Genomic DNA, 19,699 nt, shown 5'->3' on the forward strand with positions numbered 1-19,699 from the left:
TAAGTCCAGCTGAACATGGTGGCATGAACTGTAATCCCTGTGTATTAGGAGGCTGAGGCAGGAGGATTGTGAGTTCAACGCCAGCCTCAGCAAAAATGATGTTCTCAAAAAAAAAAAAAAAAAAAGGCGATGTTCTCAGCAACTCAGTGAGACCCTGTCTCTAATTAAAATACAAAAATAAATAAATAAATAAATAGGCTGGAGATGTGGCTTAGTGGTCGAGTGCACCTAAGTTAAATTCCTGCTACCCTCCCCCCAAAAAATGATTAAGTCCATAGAGTCCTTGAAAATGACCTAATTCTCCCCATCTCTTAGACCATGACATTTAAAGTCCTAGAGAGTTATTTCTGCCTTCATTGGCCTCTCCCTATGAAAAGAAAGTTAAAAGATTCATTTTGCTCCTGTACCTGAATGAATTAAATGTAATCCAGGACAGATTGTACTATTCATTTTTCTTTGTATTTAAAAATAAAACAATTCCACTTTAGGTTTGCACTGTGTTTTTTTCTAATGGATAAGTCAACTCTGAAAGTTCTTGCTTTTTTTCTGTATTATATACACATATTTGTCAGTAGTCATACATTAACCAAAATGCTAGTACAGACAAATTATTTTTTACTAGATCTATAATACATATTAAGAACCACATCAACTGAGGCACATTTCACTAGTTAATAGAATTGGTATAGCCATGTTGGGGATTCCAGTTACTAGGGTGTCAGAGCAAGGTTCACTTCTGATTGAATAAAAGTACTTGCAGTTTGATTAGTCTAAACAGGATGGGACAGAATCTTAGAGCACTGCTCACTTTTGATTGGATAAATGCACAGTGGTTTGATTGGATTAAGCATCTACCAGAGCCTCATACACTGGAGGCTGCTGACTGAAAATGATCCTCATTTCATTCCTGCTTGTACTACACGGAGGCTTCTCACTTGTGTTGGTAAATCTCTAGGATGAAATTCCTCACATGCAAATATTTATGTAAAAGTGATGGAAATGGAAATTTGTCTATCTTGTGGAGACATCTAAAACCTGGACTATGGATGATGACCATTCTGGCCTCATTGACCATTTGAATGCTGAAGTGAGGACCAAGTGCCTTTGCTGCTCAGGAACCAGGTCCAACTTTTTCTCCCAGTGGACCCACCCTCTAGAGCATGAGGAAGAGAAAGACAGTCCTGGTGTTCAGTTCCATCTTACACATTCTCCGTTTTACTTTTCCTGAAAGAGTTGGAGACTGAGGCTCCAGAAATCTTGAGAGTGTAACTGGAGCAAAATCAGTGCAGAATATGAGAACTTTTCAAATGTCTAGTGATAAAGGGTTGGTGCCTTCTAGGAGACTGAGGCAGAGCAAAGACCCTCCTAGTTCAAATCCATATTTTTGTATTCAAGTAAGAAATATCTCAGACATGTTACTCAGACTAACAAGCATGAGTTTATTGAAGGAATAGGACAAAGAAATGGGGACACTCTCAAGGGAAAGAGTGAGTCCTCCCAGAGAGGAGAGTACCTCCTCTGCACCCTACTTTTATTAGTGTCCGAGAGACATTTCCAGATAGTCCCACCCAGGTCCCCCTCTTAACTTTTGACTGACAGCTGGATGATTCCAGACTGTCAAGTCCCCAATACCATAACAACTCTAAATCACTTTGACCCATGCTGACCAGTTCTCATTGAATTCTTTACTATAAATTCTTAGAGATTTTATGATTAGGAGGAATTGTCTTTATCTCCCTGAGTTTCAAGTTCTGGTCTGTGGAAAGGGTCACAAAAGTTTCCCTCTTTAGGGTAACTTGGGTTTTTCTTATTGATATTATTTCAGGCCTTTTTTTTTTCTCCTGCTGATAGCATGTATTTTGCTGACAAATGGGACATAGACTGTCCACTGAGACCAGGCAGAGATGTGGGTAATTTGCTTCTTGGAACAGAAAGCATGTGGAGGTCTGCACAGTGAACTCACTTTATAGAATCACACCCTTAACCTCATGTTCACATCACACACATCCTTCTGTCCCCTATCATTTAGAGAGATGCAATCCAGTTGAAGTCATATTATGGTTGAGCATGGACTTTCTTTACATGAACCCCACATTTACAGGCCAACATCAGTTTCACCAAAGAACTTGAGAGTAATGCAGATTCTCAAGCCAAACCCCAAATCTACAGTTTTAGACTCAGGGTGTCTTGGGAATTCTAATTTTCACAATCCCTGCAGGTGCACACTTGGGGATGACCACCTATGTCCTGTTTTGGTCGCTTTTCCAAGAATACAAGCTTTATCAAACTTTGAAAAAAAGCCTCTTTATGATGGCCTCACTGACTGACATTCTAGGCAGACAGGTATTCAGGATTGGCCAGTTACAATCCAGGTAGAAAGACCCTGAGATCCGAGGGATTGGGCATCCAGTTCCCTTTTGCCCAGGAATTCAGGGAATTCTGTCACAGTGTCCACTTTGAGAAACTCAACCATACCCAAACATAATAGTCAAAACCCTGTAAACTTTTTAATATTCAATTCTTTTCTGGGAGTGGAAACAATAAACAATATGTTGTTTAAGATGCTCTGAAAGCCAAGTCTCTGCACTTTGATCATGATTGGTAACAGGTTTGGGACCACGTTTTTTCTTCCATGGAAGATCTTGGGTCATGGAGAACAGATCCCCACCATTGTTCCCTGCCACCACTAGATGGCGGGGATACACATTTCTACCAGCACAGAGGGGCTCATCGAAGCCAGTCTCCTGGCTTCTCTGGGTCACATCAGAAACACTAAAGTGCCAGTGTGCTGAGGCCGATTTTACTGTGGTGTCAAGGAAGTGATATGTAGCAACGGCATTGACTAGAGTGAGCAATGGCCATGGTACTGTAGAAGAAAAAAAATTTTAGAATTGTACAAGTCCTCATTCTCTTGCAGAGCAAGATGACCATTTTTTCACAGCCTGAAGTCCTGGGGGCTGTCAGAGGTCTGGTCACTGGCCTTAATACCTTTAAGACAAGGTCTCATAACATAGCAACAGGGTATTTTCTTCTCATTGAAAGTCTAATGTGATTGTAAAGATACCCAGAAAAGAAAAAAGACGTTTTTTTTTTTTTTTTTTTTTTTTTTTTTTTTTTTGTACTTTGAATTGTTCACTGGGAAGGTAAGTGAGGAAGCAGGAGGAGAACTAGTATTTAAAACTTGGATTTAAGTCAGACTCTATTCCTGATGATAGAGAGCTTTTGTCTGCTTCTGAGCCTCTTCTGTGACCCAAGTTTGCAGCCATGCAAGAAAAGTGTGTGCAATAGGAATACTGTTTGCACAGTTTCTGTTTCTCAAGTGTAGAAGCCTTCCTCCCGTTGCACTTCTGGCAGCCCAACCTGTTCTAAAACATTCAGACAATGAGTGCCTAAAATAGAAAATGGAAAGAACAGAACTGGGTGCACCCCTCATTACCTAGGTGCAGGCCATGGATGTAATTGCCCTGGCCCTTTCAAGAAACTGCAGGTTTGGCATTTTTGCAAGTTTAACTTGGGTTAGTTTTAATCTGGTATGGTAAGACTCAGAAACAGATTTGATAGGCACAGACCTCTACAGTTGACTAAAATATTTGTGCAGGACCATGTGGGAGGCATCAGAATTGGTCAGGAGACAGAGGGTATGGAAGGCAGAGGAGAACATGGGAATGAGACTTTATTGTATTTGTGCAGAAAGAAAAGTTGAAGCAGCATAAGAAGTTTTAGGATTAGATTGTTTCAGTAATTTCAGTAGGCTCTAGGGGCAAGGGTCCTTCCTGATTCTCTGGTACCTGGACCTGGTGTGATTAGGGCAGACTGGTTGTGACCTAGGAGGGTAGGAGTCCAAAAGGGAGGGTACTGGTGGTGTGGGAACTTGATTTGTTAGTTTGGTTAAAGTGAACATATTGGGGAGATAGCTGACTATTCTAGGAATTGCTATCACCCAGATGGCATGCTGTGGGTACTGTGGTACATGCCAGTAATCCAAGTGGCTCAAGGGATTAAAGCAGGAGGATTGCAATTTTAAAGACAGCCTGGGTAATTTAATGAAATCCTGTCTTGGAATATAATTTGAAATGGGCTAGAGATCTGCTTCAGTTGTAGATAAGTTGGAGAATGCTCCTGGGTTCATTTCCAATACTCACCCAATACTCACCCCCAAACACACACACACACACACACACACACACACACACACACACACACACAGCATAGAAGAGCATGTCCTTAAGGTTCAGCAAAGTCCCAATGTCAAAGAAACAGACTACCCACAGTAAAGTCATGGTTAACATAACCAAAATCCATTCCAAGAAATGAAGAAAAGTATAATCCTGCAGATGTTCCTAGCAAGTCTGCTCTCTGGTCCATCCAGGCCCAGGACCTTTGTTTATCATCTTCTAGATTACACACTTCATGGACACTAAGCAGACTTCTGAGTGACTGCACAGCAGAACTCCTTGTTTTAATGGAGAATCTTCAGGTAAGACAAAAATTTTGGCCAGCAGAGCAAACAGTGCCGATGCCCTTCAATAGACTGTCATTTGATCATCAAACACTAATGAGCAGATATCTGCCTGGAGCAGGCTCAGCAAGCCTGGAACAAGAGAAGACTTCTCAGATAGAGAGAAGAGGGCAGTGGGCTGTTTTGCATGACATTGTGTCTCACTGGAGCTTATATTCTGATAGCAACATGGAAGGGGAAGTGAAGCACTGCGCAGACCACCCTGGAATGCATTGTATCAGAAGTCAACAGGGTTTCCTTGCTGTTGATTTAAGGCCTTCCCAGACCACCAGTTCCAGCATGGGACAGTGGATTTTAATGTCCTGCATGTTAGTTTTGTATGTTTGTGTGTGCATGCAGCTCAGGTTCTTAATGATGGTGTGCTTGGGATATAGAAGGAGGAAATACTACTTTCTCAATTGGGAATTATTACCTGGGAGGATTCTTGACTGACATTCAAGGAGAGGCATCTGGTTCAACATCAACAATGAGGCTCTGACTGGGAAATTTTGGGAAGGATGAAAAACTTTCTGACAGAGAGACTGCAGCATAAGAATCAGGCCCAAATTAGTAACTCCTCTGGCTCCAAGCTTAAAATTTCTCCTGAGAATAGGCTGTGTGTCTTCCTCTCTCTCTTTTGTTTCTTTTCTCTCTTCTTTACCTACTAGGAGATAATCTCTGTGTTTGAAGCACTGGGGACAAAATATGAACCAGAAAATGCCAAGTGCCTTCCTGTATAGCATTTATGATCTAGACCAGAATTCTTAAACCTCAGCAGGATTTAGATGCTTCTTTGTGATGAAGGACTTCCCTGTGCATGATGACGTGTTTTGTAGTAACCCTGGTCTTTACCTACTAGATTTCCTAATACTGGACACTGAAAATTTGTACAATCAAAATATCTTTAGCCAGGATCAATGTCCCCTCGGTTTGACAATTGTCCTGGCTGATAACTGCTGACCAGTGTGGCAAACAACTAAGTCCACATCTGCAGTAGTTTTCACAGATATGTCTGTGCCTACATGGGGTCTTCTCAAGGGTCTGCTACTGCTCACAAAGTTCAGGGTAATGGAACTTACAGTGTGAGTTAGTATATGCCTGTTGTGAGACAAGAATTGATGAGAGGCTATCAAATAAAATCCCACTCAAGAGAGGTTCTATCTTAATATCATTGTGGCATTATCATGGAGACATTTTTGCAACACAAAAGTGAGTAAAAGTTAGTTGGAGGTATTTGTGAATAAATAAAAAATTAAATAGCCTTCCCCATTATTCCCTTTCAGTATTCCTGAGGTCAAAGGAACACCCAGTCATGATTCACACAGCTACAGCTGAATCTCCAGACTGACAGCTCACCTTGCCTCCCTCCCCATCCTACAGAAAGGGACCCTTCACACCTTCTGTATCCACTATGGTTGAAAGGCTGCCACTATGTGATGCAGAACTGACCCCCAACCCTGTGCTATATTTTCACATCCCTATGCAATGTGGATGGAGCAAGATTTGTATCAAATCCTTTAATGGTGCTGAATGCAACCTCTTTCTGACCCCACCACCCACCCTTCCTCCCATTCCCTATCTTCATGTCCCTTGCACACCCAGCAAACCTCATAGATGAGAGACCTCTTTGCCATTTGTTTCTGCATCCAACACCAGACTTTAAATTCTCCAGAGAAGTAAGACCTCACCCAGTATCTAACAGATAGGGACCCCTCCCTGAGACTCCAAGTCCCCAAGTGTCCCCCAACACTGAGATTGGTGTAAAGGCATTTCCCCAATTACCAGCAAAAAAAAAAAAAAAAAAAAGTCCAGTCTGGAACTGGCACACCAGTGGCATAAAGAGTGCAGAGGGCTCTTTGCCCTCAACTTGTACCTCTGTTGAGCCTTTATAAAATAAGGAAACTACCCAGTCAATTCTCAAAGACACCCCCTTGGGCTGTCTCTCTACCTATTTCAAGACCCTTTTATCCCAAACTAACATCAAAATTAAAACACCTCATTAGGCTCAGCACTTAAATTTGGCCACAATACAAATTAGATAATTTGCACTGATAGTCCAAGCACAAAAACATTCATCAAGAAATTCTCCAAAATTTAAAAATTTCCTATTACTGATTGGCAACATTGTCTGAAATTTACAGAATGGCATGGTTGTCTGAGGTTCCAAAATTTCCTTTTGCTTTACACAATTAACCTAACATATCAAGCTCTAGCTCAATTTTGGGCAGCAGGTACACTGGGAGATGAAATGTTCCTAGGTGTTAGAGACTGCTGCCTTGTAGGGCCCACAGTGGTGGCTGGCCTCGCCCTAAATTGGCGCTGAGAAGCCCAACTGCAAAGAAAAACAACTTTAAGGAAGTGCTTTCTATTGGCTGACTGATCTCCTCCGCATCCGTTCTTAGCTCGTGATCAGTACATGTCCTCATTACCCACTCTGTAGGGATTGATAAGTTATCTGTGTAGTATGGACTTCTATGGTGTGAATGTATGATCCTCTATTTTGTAAGAAGTGTGCTTGATATGAGTGTGAAGGGCTTTCTGATATGTGGAGGAAAGTGACGGCAAGGTGCATAGGAAGGGAAGGACTTCCTGAGGTTTGTTGTGTGAGCTCTCTGAAGTGTGAAGATAAATCTCCATTAGGTGTACAGAAGCTATCTATGAGCTGTGAAAAATGGCTTTTGCCTATGCAGGAGTGTTATCTCAGTTGTGTATTGAGGGCCCTGTGAAATAAATACAGAGTTCCATCTGATATAACAAGGAGAACACCCTGTGGTGGAAGGTTTCTTTTAGGATAGTAGCTGAAATCTCTGAGGTGTGTATGTAAGGCAAATGGAAGTGAGTAGGGAGAGTTTTTGGTGAATATTGAGGTCTATCTGAGATGTGTGGGTAGGGTTGGCTGAGGTGAGTAGCCCAAATATTCTGAGGTTTGAATTAACATTTCTCAGACCCTTTTAGGGATTACTCTCTGGGGTGTATAAGGAGGGCTTTCTGAGTTGTTTAGGGTTTACTCAATGAACTGTGGAGGGCATTTCCCCAAGGTGTGTATAGATGGGATTTAGAGTTGTGTAGGACGAGTTCTTATTGTGATTAGGGAGGAAATCCTTAGACGTATAGGGAGGTATGTTTGAGGAAATTTGTATGAAATTTCTCCAAGGTGTGAAAGTGGTTTCTTTTCATTGTGTAAGGATGGCTCTATGAGGTATTGTGGGAGGGGTCTCTGAGGAGTGTAGAAGGGCTTTATAAGGTTCATAGGAGGGCTAATTGACATGAATGTGAGTGCTCATTTAAGGAATTAGGGGTATTTTTGGTGTATATGGAAGGCCAGTCAAAAGAGATTTCTTAAGAATATAGTAAGGGTTTTATGAAGTTAACAGAAAGGTTCAATCAAGTGTTTAGAAGGGCTTGAAAAGGAGTATTGTATGTACTCACTTATTTGTCTAGGGATATGTCTGTTTCAGATGTGTAGAGAATTCTCTTGAGACATATAGTAAGGACATTTTTCAATGTGTCATGAGGGCACTCAGATGTGTAGGGAGGCTTCTGTGATTTTTGTATGGAGATGATTCTGAGCTAAGAATGGAGGCTTAGTGTTAGGTTTAAGGTTAGTTTTTGAGGTTAGGGTTATATTTAGCATTAGCATTAGAATTAGGGGGTTAGTGTCAGAGTTAGCGGGTTAAGATTTAGTTCAGTGTTGGTGTTAGGATCCTAATGAGTATTTGCATTGTAATGGGAAGGACTTTGTGGTGTGTTTAAATGGCTCTCTAAATTTGTTGTAAGAGCTCTCTGTGGTATATTATGAGGGTTCCCTGAGGTGAATACAAAGGCTTTCTGAGGTGATTAGAAGGCTTCCAAAAAACCATAGTGAGTACTCACTGAGGTCTGTAATGATGTCCCTCTGAGGTATGTAGGGACAGTTTTTCAGATGTGTACTGAGACTATTCTTTGATGTGTGTACAGGAAACTAAGATGTGTGTACAGAGGGGCCTCTGAGGTTTGTAGAGAGTGTTCTCTGAGCTGTGTAGCCAGGGTACTATTATGTATGTCAGAGGCCTCCTTTATACATGTGGAAGTGCCCCCTGAGATGAGTTCAGAGGATTCACAAAAGTGAATCAGAGGTGCTCTGTAAAGTGTAGAAAGGGCTCACTGAATTGTGTTTCAAGGGCCATTTGAGGGGAGTAGTCAGAGATTTGAGCTGTAAGGAGGTGTGTATAAATTGTAAAAGAGGGCTATATTAAGCTTGTCCTAGAGCTCCTTTTTTTCTGTGCATGGGCCCCCTGAAGTGAGTAGGGATGGCTCACAGCATTGCACAGGTGTGTGCACTGGAAATTGTAGAAAGAACTCAGTGAACTATGTTTGGATGGCCATTTGAGGTGAGTAGTAAAAGTTTGGTGAGGTGAGTAGGGAGAAAATCTGGTGTAGAAGGGAGAGCACTATGAGGTTACAATTAGGTTAGGCCTAGGGGTAAGGTTTAATGTCAGGGTAAAGTCATGGTCAGTTTCAGGATCAGGGAGGACTCTGTGGCAAGTAGGGAGGACTTAGGTTTATGCTTATGGTTAGGGTTATGTTCAGAGCAAGGTCAGTATTTGTGGTGTATAGGGAAGTCCATGGTGGAGAGTCAAAATTGTTCTCTGAGGTGTATATATTGAGACCTCTATGAAGTGAGTATATAGGTTCTTTGAGGTATTTATAGAGGGACTGCAAATAAACATTGTTTCTTCTTGCAAAGAAGTATGGTTGGAGTCCGCCATATTGGCCATTCAGCTCTGGGCTTCACTCTCCTGTTTAGGAACCCCAGGTTGCTCTGTTGTATAGGGGATAAAGATCCCTAGGGAGAAGGACTGGCTCCTGAATACCAGGAAATGGTTCAATAAACTGGAGAGACACTGCCCTGAATGAAAGCAGGGAGTTTTAAGCAGAAAGCTTCCATTCATGCAATTAATGCAAAGAGCCATTCATGCAATAAAACTGATTTTATGAAGCACAGCAAGAACAGGAAAGCATTGAAATTATAGAGTTCCTTGAATTACCATAAAGGAAACACACCATGTATCATTGCTTACATCAAGAAATAGAACATTAATGATGGCCTGAGAATAACTTTGTGCCCTCTTCCTCTTAGTACCCCTTCCTAATGTCTGATGCTCCCATTCTTCAGTAACCTGATGCATGAGAGAAACATGACTATGAGCTTCCAGTTTCCAGCAGGCATCTCAGGATGGGACTTGCCCCACCTAATGATGGACACTTCCACTTCTCACATAATCCAAGATGGACACACTGGCTTACAAGAACTGTTGACATTCAGGGATGTGGCCATTGATTTCACTGAAGAGGAGTGGAAATGCCTCCAGTCATCTCAAAAAAACTTACATAGATATGTGATGTTAGAGAATTACAGAAACTTGGTCTTCCTGGGTATGCATAACTTCCCTTTACAATTTTTAATTAATTATTATTTAATATTCTTCACTTGATGAACATCTTCTGAGAACTTCTCTATAAGAATGTTTTTCAGATTTGTTCTTCCAAGAAAAATAGGGCACTGTTGGTATAAATAAAATGTTAATGACATTTCTTTTAGTCTTTAATCTCTCCCTTCCTTTGTATGTTATATATCCTTCACTTTATAAAAGTGATACTGAGAGTAATTCAGTGATATAAAATATTGTGAGCACACTTATAAGAAGACACAGTTGAGAAACCCAAAGTTTAAGAAAGAAGCCAAACTCAAAAATGTTGATGGAAAAGTTATCTAGCAGAAAAGATTTTTCTCCTGTTTATTTCTCCTATTATCATTGAATATGTACTTCCCTATGTTTATCATGTTTTAAAATTCTTTAAAATAACCTATGTCTACAGTGATGTTCAAGTTCATTTAAATTAACCACCCAACTCCTCTTTGCTACTGAGTGACAGCATGATCTAAAATATTTTCTGTTATTTGTGGGCCTCCAGGTGATAATGTGCACATTTTTGAAAAATTCTAGGTGAAGCCACTTTAATAAATTAATATCTTAATGCAGTTTAATATTCATATATTGATTCATTAAAATTCACTTACATGTGCTCTTTTTTTATTGTAAACAAATGGGATACATTTGTTTCTCTGTTTGTACATGGCGCAAAGGCACACCATTTGCGTAATCACAAATTTACATAGAGTAATGTTCTTTGATTCATTCTGTTATTTTTTACATTCCCCCCACCATTCTCACCCCTCTTTACCCTCTATATAGTGCTTCCTTCCTCCATACTTGCCCCCTCCCTAACCCTAACTCTAACCCTAACGCTAACCCTTCCCTTCCCCCCATTATGTGTCATCCTCCACTTATTAGCGATATCATTCATCCTTTGGTTTTTTGAGATTGGCTTATCTCACTTAGCATGATATTCTCCAATTTCATCCATTTGCCTGCAAATGCCATAATTTTATCATTCTTTATGGCTGAGTAATATTCCATTGTATATATATATATATACCACAGTTTCTTTATCCACTCATCAATTGAAGGGCATCTAAGTTGGTTACGCAGTCTGGCTATTGTGAATTGAGCAGCTATGAACATTGATGTGGCTGTATCTCTGTAGTATGCTGATTTTAAGTCCTTTGGGTATAGGCCAAGGAGTGGGATAGCTGGGTCAAATGGAGGCTCCATTCCGAGGTTTCTAAGGAATCTCCACACTGCTTTCCAGAGTGGCTGCACTAATTTGTAGCCCCACCAGCAATGTATGAGTGTACCTTTCTCCCCACATCCTCGCCAACACCTATTGTTGCTCGTATTCTTGATAATTGCCATTCTAATTGGGGTGAGATGGAATCTTAGGGTGGTTTTGATTTGCATTTCTCTTATTACTAGAGATGTTAAACATTTTTCCATATGACTGTTGATTGCTTGTAGATCTTCTTCTGTGAAGTGTCTATTCATTTCCTTAGCCCATTTGTCGACTGGATTATTTGAATTATTGGAGTAGAGTTTTTTGAGTTCTTTATAGATTCTGGAGATTAGTGCTCTATCTGAAGTATGATTGGCAAAGATGTTCTCCCACTCTGTAGGCTCTTTCTTCGCATTGCTGATAGTTTCCTTTGCTGAGAGAAAGCTTTTTAGTTTGAATCTATCCCAGGGGTTGATTCTAGATTTCATTTCTTGTGCTATGGGAGTCCTGTTAAGGAAGTCTGGTCCTAGACCAACAAGGTGAAGATTTGGACCTACTTTTTCTTCTATAATCTGCAGGGTCTCTGGTCTGATTCCGAGGTCCTTAATCCATTTTGAGTTGAGTTTTGTGCATGGTGAGAGATATGGGTTTAGTTTCATTCTGTTGCATATGGATTTCCAATTCTCCCAGCACCATTTGTTGAAGAGGCTGTCTTTTCTCCATTGCATATTTTTGGCACCTTTGTCTAGTATGAGAAAATTGTATTTATTTTTATTTGTGTCCGTGTCCTCTATTCTGTACCATTGATCTACCTTTCTATTTTGGTACCAATACCATACCGTTTTTGTTACTATTGCTTTGTAGTAAGTTGAAATTCTGGTATTGCAATACCCCCTGTTTCACTCTTCCTGCTAAGGATTGCTTTAGCTATTCTGGGTTTCTTATTCTTCCAGATGAATTTCCTAATTGCTTGCTCTATTTCTGTAAGGTACATCATTGGGATTTTAATTGGAATTGCATTGAATTTGTATAGCACTTTAGGTAGTATGGCCATTTTGACAATATTAATTCTTCCTATCCAAGAACATGGAAGATCTTTCCATCTTCTAAGGTGTTCTTTAATTTCTTTCTTTAGTGTTGTATAGTTCTCATTGTAGAGGTCTTTCACCTCATTTGTGAGATTGATTCCCAAGTATTTTATTTTTTTCGAGACTATTTTGAATGGGGTAATTTTCCTAATTTCTCTTTCTGAAGATTCATCACTTATGTATAAAAATGCGTTGGATTTATGGGCATTGATCTTGTAACCTGCTACTTTACTGAATTCACTTATGAGTTCTAAGAGTTTTCTGGTGGAATTTCTAGGTTCCTCTAAATATATAATCATGTCATCAGCGAACAGGGATAGTTTGAGTTCTTCTTTTCGAATTCGTATCCCTTTAATTTCTTTGGTTTGTCTAATTGCTCTGGCCAGAGTCTCAAGAGCTATGTTGAATAGAAATGGTGAAAGAGGGCATCCCTGCCTTGTTCCAGTTTTTAGGGGGAATGCTTTCAGTTTTTCACCATTTAGAATGATATTAGCCATGGACTTAGCATAAATGGCCTTTACAATGTTAAGAAATGTTCCCACTATCCCTATTTTTTCTAGTGTTTCGAGCATGAAGGGGTGCTGTATTTTATCAAATGCTTTTTCTGCATCTATTGAAATAATCATGTGATTCTTGACTTGAAGTCTATTAATATGGTGAATTACGTTTATTGATTTCCTGATGTTGAACCAACCTTGCATACCTGGGATGAAGCCCACTTGATCATGGTGCACTATCTTTTTAATGTGTTTTTGTTTGCGATTTGCTAAAATTTTGTTGAGAATTTTTGCGTCGATGTTCATTAAGGATATTGGTCTGAAATTTTCTTTCCTTGATGAGTCTCTGTCTGGTTTAGGTATCAGTGTGATAATGGCCTCATAGAATGAGTTTGGGGGGTTCCCTCCTCTTCTATTTTATGGAATACTTTGAGAAGTATTGGAATGAGCTCTTCTTTAAAGGTTTTGTAGAACTTGGCTGAGAACCCATCTGGTCCCGGACTTTTCTTTGTTGGTAGGCTTTTGATGACTTCTTCTATTTCAGTACTTGAAATTGGTCTATTTAAATTGTTTATGTCCTCCTCCTTCAGTTTAGGCAATTCATATGTCTCTAGAAACCTGTTGATGTCTTCGAAATTTTCTATTTTGTTGGAGTATAGATTTTTCAAAATAGCTTCTAATTATGTTTTGAATTTCAATCCTGTCTGTTGTGATATTTCCTTGTTCATTCCGAATTTTAGTGATTTGGGTTTTCTCTCGTCATCTCTTTGTTAGTGTGGCTAAAGGTTTATCGATTTTATTTTTTTGAAGAACCAACTATTTATTTTGTCAATTTTTGTATATTTCTTTAGTTTCAATTTCATTCATTTCAGCTCTGAGTTTAACTATTTCCTGTCTTCTACTTTTGGTGCTGTTCTGTTCTTCTTTTTCTAGGGCTTTGAGGTGTAGTTTTAGGTCGTTTATTTGTTGAGTTTTACTTCTTTTATTAAATGCGCTCCATGAAATAAATTTCCTCTAAGTACTGCTTTCATAGTGTCCCAGAGATTTTGATATGATGTTTCTTTGTTCTCATTTACCTCTAAGAATTTTTTAATTTCTTTCCTAATATCTTCTGTTATCCATTCATCATACAATAGCATATTGTTTAATCTCCAGGTGTTGGAATAGTTTCTGTGTTTTACTCTTTCATTTATTTCTAACTTCAATCTATTATGATCTGATAGAATACATGCTAGTGTCTCTATCTTCTTGTATTTGCTAACATTAGCTTTGTGGCATAATATATGGTCTATTTTAGAGAAGAATCCATGTGCTGATGAGACGAAAGTGTATTCGCTCTTGGTTGGATGGTATATTCTATAAATGTCTGTTAAATCTAAATTATTGATTATGTTATTGAGATCTATGGTTTCTTTGTTCAATTTTTGTGTGGAAGATCTGTCCAGTGGTGAGAGAGACCTGTTAAAATCACCTAGTATTATTGTGTTATGGTCTATTTGGTTTCTGAAATTGAGAAGGATTTGTTTGGCACACAAGGATGAGCCACTGTTTGGGGCATAGATGTTTATGATTGTTATATCTTGCTGATTTATGGTTCCCTTAAGCAGTATGAAATGACCTTCTTTATACCTTCTGACTAACTTTGGCTTGAAGTCCACATTATCTGAAATGAGGATGGATACTCCAGCTTTTTTGCTGAGTCCATACGCATGGTATGTTTTTCCCCATCCTTTCACCTTTAGTCTATGGGTATCTTTTTCTATGAGATGAGCCTCTTGCAGGCAACATATTGTTGGATCTTTCTTTTTAATCCAATCTGCCAGTCTATGTCTTTTGATTGATGAATTCAGGCCATTAACATTCAGGGTTATTATAGAGATATGATTTGGTTTCCCGGTCATTTGGTTCATTTTTTTAATTTTATTTATTTATTTGTTTGACACAACTTGTTTCCTCCTTTATTTGACGATTCCTTTAGGATAATTCCTCCCTTTGTTGATTTACTTCTTTGTTTTTCATCTCTTCCTCATGGAATATTTTGCTGAGAATGTTCTGTAATGCTGGCTTTCTTTTTGTAAATTCTTTTAGCTTTTGTTTATCATGGAAGGATTTTATTTCATCATCAAATTTGAAGGTAAGTTTTGCTGGGTATAAGATTCTTGGTTGGCATCCATTTTCTTTCAGGGCTTGAAAAATGTTCTTCCAGGACCTTCTAGCTTTTAGGATCTGGATTGAAAAGTCTGCTGATATCCGTATTGGTTTCCCCCTGAATGTAATTTGGTTCTTTTCTCTCACAGCTTTTAAAATTCTGTCTTTATTTTGTATGTTAGGTATTTTCATTATAATGTGCCTTGGTGTGAGTCTGTTGTAATTTTGTATATTTGGAGTCCTATAAGCCTCTTGAACTTGATTTTCCATTTCATTCTTCAGATTTGGGAAATTTTCTGATATTATTTCATTGAATAAATTGTTCATTTCTTTGGCTTGTTTCTCTAGGCCTTCCTCCATCCCAATAATTCTTAAATTTGGCCTTTTCATTATATTCCATAGTTCTTATAGATTCTGTTCATGATTTCTTACCATCTTCTCTGTTTGTTCAACTTTGTTTTCAAGGTTAAATATTTTGTCTTCATATCTGAGGTTCTGTCTTCCAGGTGTTCTATCCTATTGGATATGCTTTCTATGGAGTTCTTAATTTTGTTTATTGTTTCCTTCATGTCAAGGATTTCTGTTTGGTTTTCTTTTCAATATCTCTAATTCTTTATTTAAATGATCTTTTGCTTCCTGTATTTGCTCTTTTAACTGTTGATTGGTGCGGTCATTCAATGCTTGCATTTGCTCTTTCATCTCATCGTTTGCTTCTCTGATCATTTTAATTATGTACATTCTGAACTCCTTTTCTGTCATGTCTTCTGCCATGCTGTCATTGGGTTATATTGATGTAACATCTAGATTTGTTTGCAGCATTTTCTTTCCTTGTTTTCTCATATTGTTCAGGTATCAGTGGACCGCTGAGATATTGCAGATTTCCTCTATTGACTTATAATGTCCCTGAAGATTTCTATATATATCCCCACTTAGCCTTCAGTAGCCTGAAGTCTAGGATTAAGTTGATAATGCGGTGCTCCACAAGGAAGCTGCCTCTCTAGGTGTGGTGGCCTTCAGGTGGTGTATAATCCTTGCTAGTGGGCAGAGGTGCCTCCACTTGTTGATCAATGGTCATCCAAAGGGGACCTAGGCTACGGCCTGAGGCAAGGCCTGTTTGGGCCTGAGTCTCTAGTTTTACTGTCCTTGTGGGGAAACCTCACCCGGCAGGGAAGACTCACCCGGTGGGGAGGTCTTGTTGGTCAGTTCCCTCCTAGAGGTTCCCCTCAATTTACAGCTACCGCCTGGGCTGTGCTGCCTTCCTCTTCAAAGTTCCCAGGGGCCCGACTCTACCTCCTGGGCCTGGGAGCCTCACCCTTCGCAGATGAATCTCCTTAGGCTGCCCCTTCTCAGAGAATCTGCCCGCAGGCCTGGAACCTTCGCTCCACCGTAAGCCTGCCTCTGTGCGGCTCTTCCACCCAGAAGCCTCCTAGATCCTGGGACCCTGCTCTGCACCTAATCACCTGGCAATGCGGCCCTTCCTCTGAGCAGCCACCTGGGGCCCCGTACAATCGCTCTGAGACCCAGAGACCCGTCACATGCCTCTTCCTCCAGACAGCCACTCAGTATTCCGGTGGTGTCACTAGGAATCCAAGAAACTCACTGCGTGCCTCCACCTCCCACCAACCACCCGTAGCCCTGGGCAATCAATCACTCCGAGTTGAAGTGACCCTCCCCGTTCCTCCTCCTTCTCCAGATAACCCCCCGGTGTTCAGGAGTGGTCACTCTGAGTGGCTCTGAATCCACGTGACCTGCTGCATTGGTCCTCTGGGCAACCGGCCGGAGCTCTGGTGTGGCCACTCAAGACCAAGCGACCCACCACACTTCTCCTCCAGGCAGCCCCCCTGTGTTCAGGCGCTGTCACTTTACGTCCAAACAACTCACCACTCACCTTCTCCTCTAAGCAGCCGCATGGAGCACTAATGCAGTCACTGCGAGTCCAAACGACCCGCCACACTCCTCCTCCTCCTCCTCCTACTCCTCTGGGCAGGCCCCGGTGCTCAGAAGTGGTCTGAGTCCAAACAGCTCGCCGCGCGGCTTCTCCTCTGGCAACTGCCTGTAGCTCTGGTGTAGTCACTCCGAATCCAAGCGGCCCCGCTCCTCCTCCTCCTCATCCTCAGGGCAGGCCCCGGTGTTCAGAAGCGTCGTTCTGAGTCCAAACAGCTCGCTGCGGAGCTTCTCCTCTGGCAATCGCCTGTAGCTCTGGTGCAGTCACTCCGAATCCAAGTGGCCACGCTCCTCCTCCTCCTCCTCAGGGCAGGCCCCGGTGTCCTGAATCCACACAGCTCTCCTCGCCTCTCCTCCCCTGGGCAGCCGCCAGAGCCCCAGTGGTTGCTCTGAGTCCCAGCACTGTGCTGAGCGGCCTCCCACATGTGCTCTTTATAAATAAATGTTTGTTATGGATTTTCTGTGAAATGAACATCAAGTTTCACAATAAATGCTCTTTGGTGGTATACAGTGATAGTTACAGATTGTAGTTATATTACTGTGTTTGTAAATAATATATCTATGGTTGGTTAAATTTTCCTTTTCTTTATTCTTTCATTTTATAGACTACGTTTTGTGTTGTAGGAGAGGTTTCCTCAATTCATGTAACACTGTTTTATTTTTGTCTATATTTTATGAATATACGACAATTTCCATTACTTCAGATATTAGGAAATTTTGTAATGAAGGTATGCTTATTCTTGATTCTATTGCCAATAAAATTTTATATGCTTTAAAAAAAAGAAGTATGGTTTTACTCACTGAGTTATGTAGGGACTTCTCTGATATATGTAGGAACTGCTCTAGATTTGAGTATGGAGGGTACACATTGTTGTGTATGAAGATTAAACTGAGGTGTGTAGAGAAGTCTCTGTGAAGTTGGTAGTATGTGGACTCTGAGCTGTTTTTCGTGGACTTTAGGAGGTGTGAAGAATGGTTCTATGATGTGTGTTAGAAAGCTACAAGAAGTGTGTGTGAGAGTGCTTTCAGTTGAGTTAAGAGGGCTGACATGGATGTACAGATAGGGTGCACTGAGATGAGTAGAAAGGGTCAGTTAGTTGTGTTTGTGTGGTTTTTTGATGTGAGCAGTGAGAGCTCTGTTAGTTGAGGAAGGAGGAGAAATTGATGTAGAAGCGACGGTCCCTTAAAGTTGTGAATGGGCATGTATATGGTCTGAAGTTAGGAATCATGAGATGATTCTGAGCTTTGCCATGTAGGGTAACTGAGATGTGTTGTGAGGGCTAATTGAAATTCAGAGGGATAGCACACTGATGTGTGTTTGGAGGGTTCTCAGGTTGGGTATGGAGGTATATATTAGGTGGGCAGAGGGATCTATGAGGGCTGTAGAAGGCCTGTATGACATAGTAGAAAGGCTATCTCAGTTATATAGGGAGGAATTTCTACAGTGAACAGTGAGATCTCTGATATGAGTAGCAGGAATAAATTCAGTAATCCAATATGGCAGACTAGAGGGAGGCTATGTTCCTTGTGGCTCCATAACTCCAGTTTCAAGCATAGGATATCTGTTTCTTGGTGAGGCAGTTTTTGCTGCTTATCAATCCCCTGCTGTTTACTCCATTTGTCTGCTGTGATCACCTGTAGTCTCCCAGCATAGCTATGACTTTTTTGATTGCAGATTGCTCACTGTCAGGTGCCTATCATCCACCATTTGCCTGCCTCTCGCCTATCCATTGCCTGCCTTATCCCTATCCATCTCCCAACACATGTGGTTCACCTACCAATTGTCTGACAACTGTCAGGAAAATGATCACCAACCACCAGTGGACCACCAGCTGCCTGCTGTTGCCTGGTAGTTCACTGTTACAGTACCTGCAGATTTGATTACACGTGGCTGCTGCCATTTTGAGACAACATCAAGGCCCCATAGGACCCCTGGCCTGACTGACTGAGCCCCATCTCCAGGATCCTTCAGCCTGGCAGATCACTCACTGCCTCTGGGGCCCTCACATCAACTGACTGCTCCCTGCCACCAGGACCCCCAGAACAACTGACTGCATCCTATCACTGGGACACCAGACCAACTGATTGCACCTGGACTCCAGGATCCCACAACCACACCAAACACACCCGACTTTCAGGAACCCTGCCTGACCAATCGCACCCTGCCTCCAGGACCTCCAGCTGACCACGTCCACACTCTGAGCTGCAGCTCCCCATTTGCCAACACATTTGGAAGCCAGAGTGGCCATCTTGGATAATCCTGGAAGCCATAGCTCTGATCTTTAGATGGGGCAAATCCCATACTGAGAAGCCTGTTGGAAGCTTGAAGCTCATTGTCAGGTACCTCTCATGCATCAGGTTACTGAACACTGGGAGGTTTTGTTAGTATATGATTGTTATACTGTAGATTTTCTTTTTTCTCCTTATTGAAAAATTTTAAGTTTTTATTTCTTTTCTTTTCTTGCTCTCTTTTCTTTTTATTTATCTGTTCCCTCAGAGTCTCTTTCTCCCTGTTTTGTATGCTAACATCCAATTTCTTTTGATTACACTCTCACACATTTTATTATCTAGAACTTCTGTATATTCTTTTCTTATCCCATTAACAGCTACATTTCACATCCCTCTGCATGCTCTTTGTCCTCCATTGGAAACTGCAGAACTTATTGCAAATCAGTTTGTTTCACTGAAGATAATATTTGAACTCATTCTGTTTATTATGACAATATTGTTATTGTCTTCATATGGGCTATTTGGCCTATGATTGCATAGTATCTGAATTGGGCATTGATAATATTGATCACCTACTCAAAAAAAATATTTTGGAAATCTATAGGGCCACTATAAGCCTATAGGGGGAAATTTGCAATACC

Source organism: Sciurus vulgaris, assembly GCF_902686455.1.
Source record: "Sciurus vulgaris genome assembly, contig: HiC_scaffold_631_arrow_ctg1, whole genome shotgun sequence".
In the NCBI taxonomy this organism is placed as follows: Eukaryota; Metazoa; Chordata; class Mammalia; order Rodentia; family Sciuridae; genus Sciurus; species Sciurus vulgaris.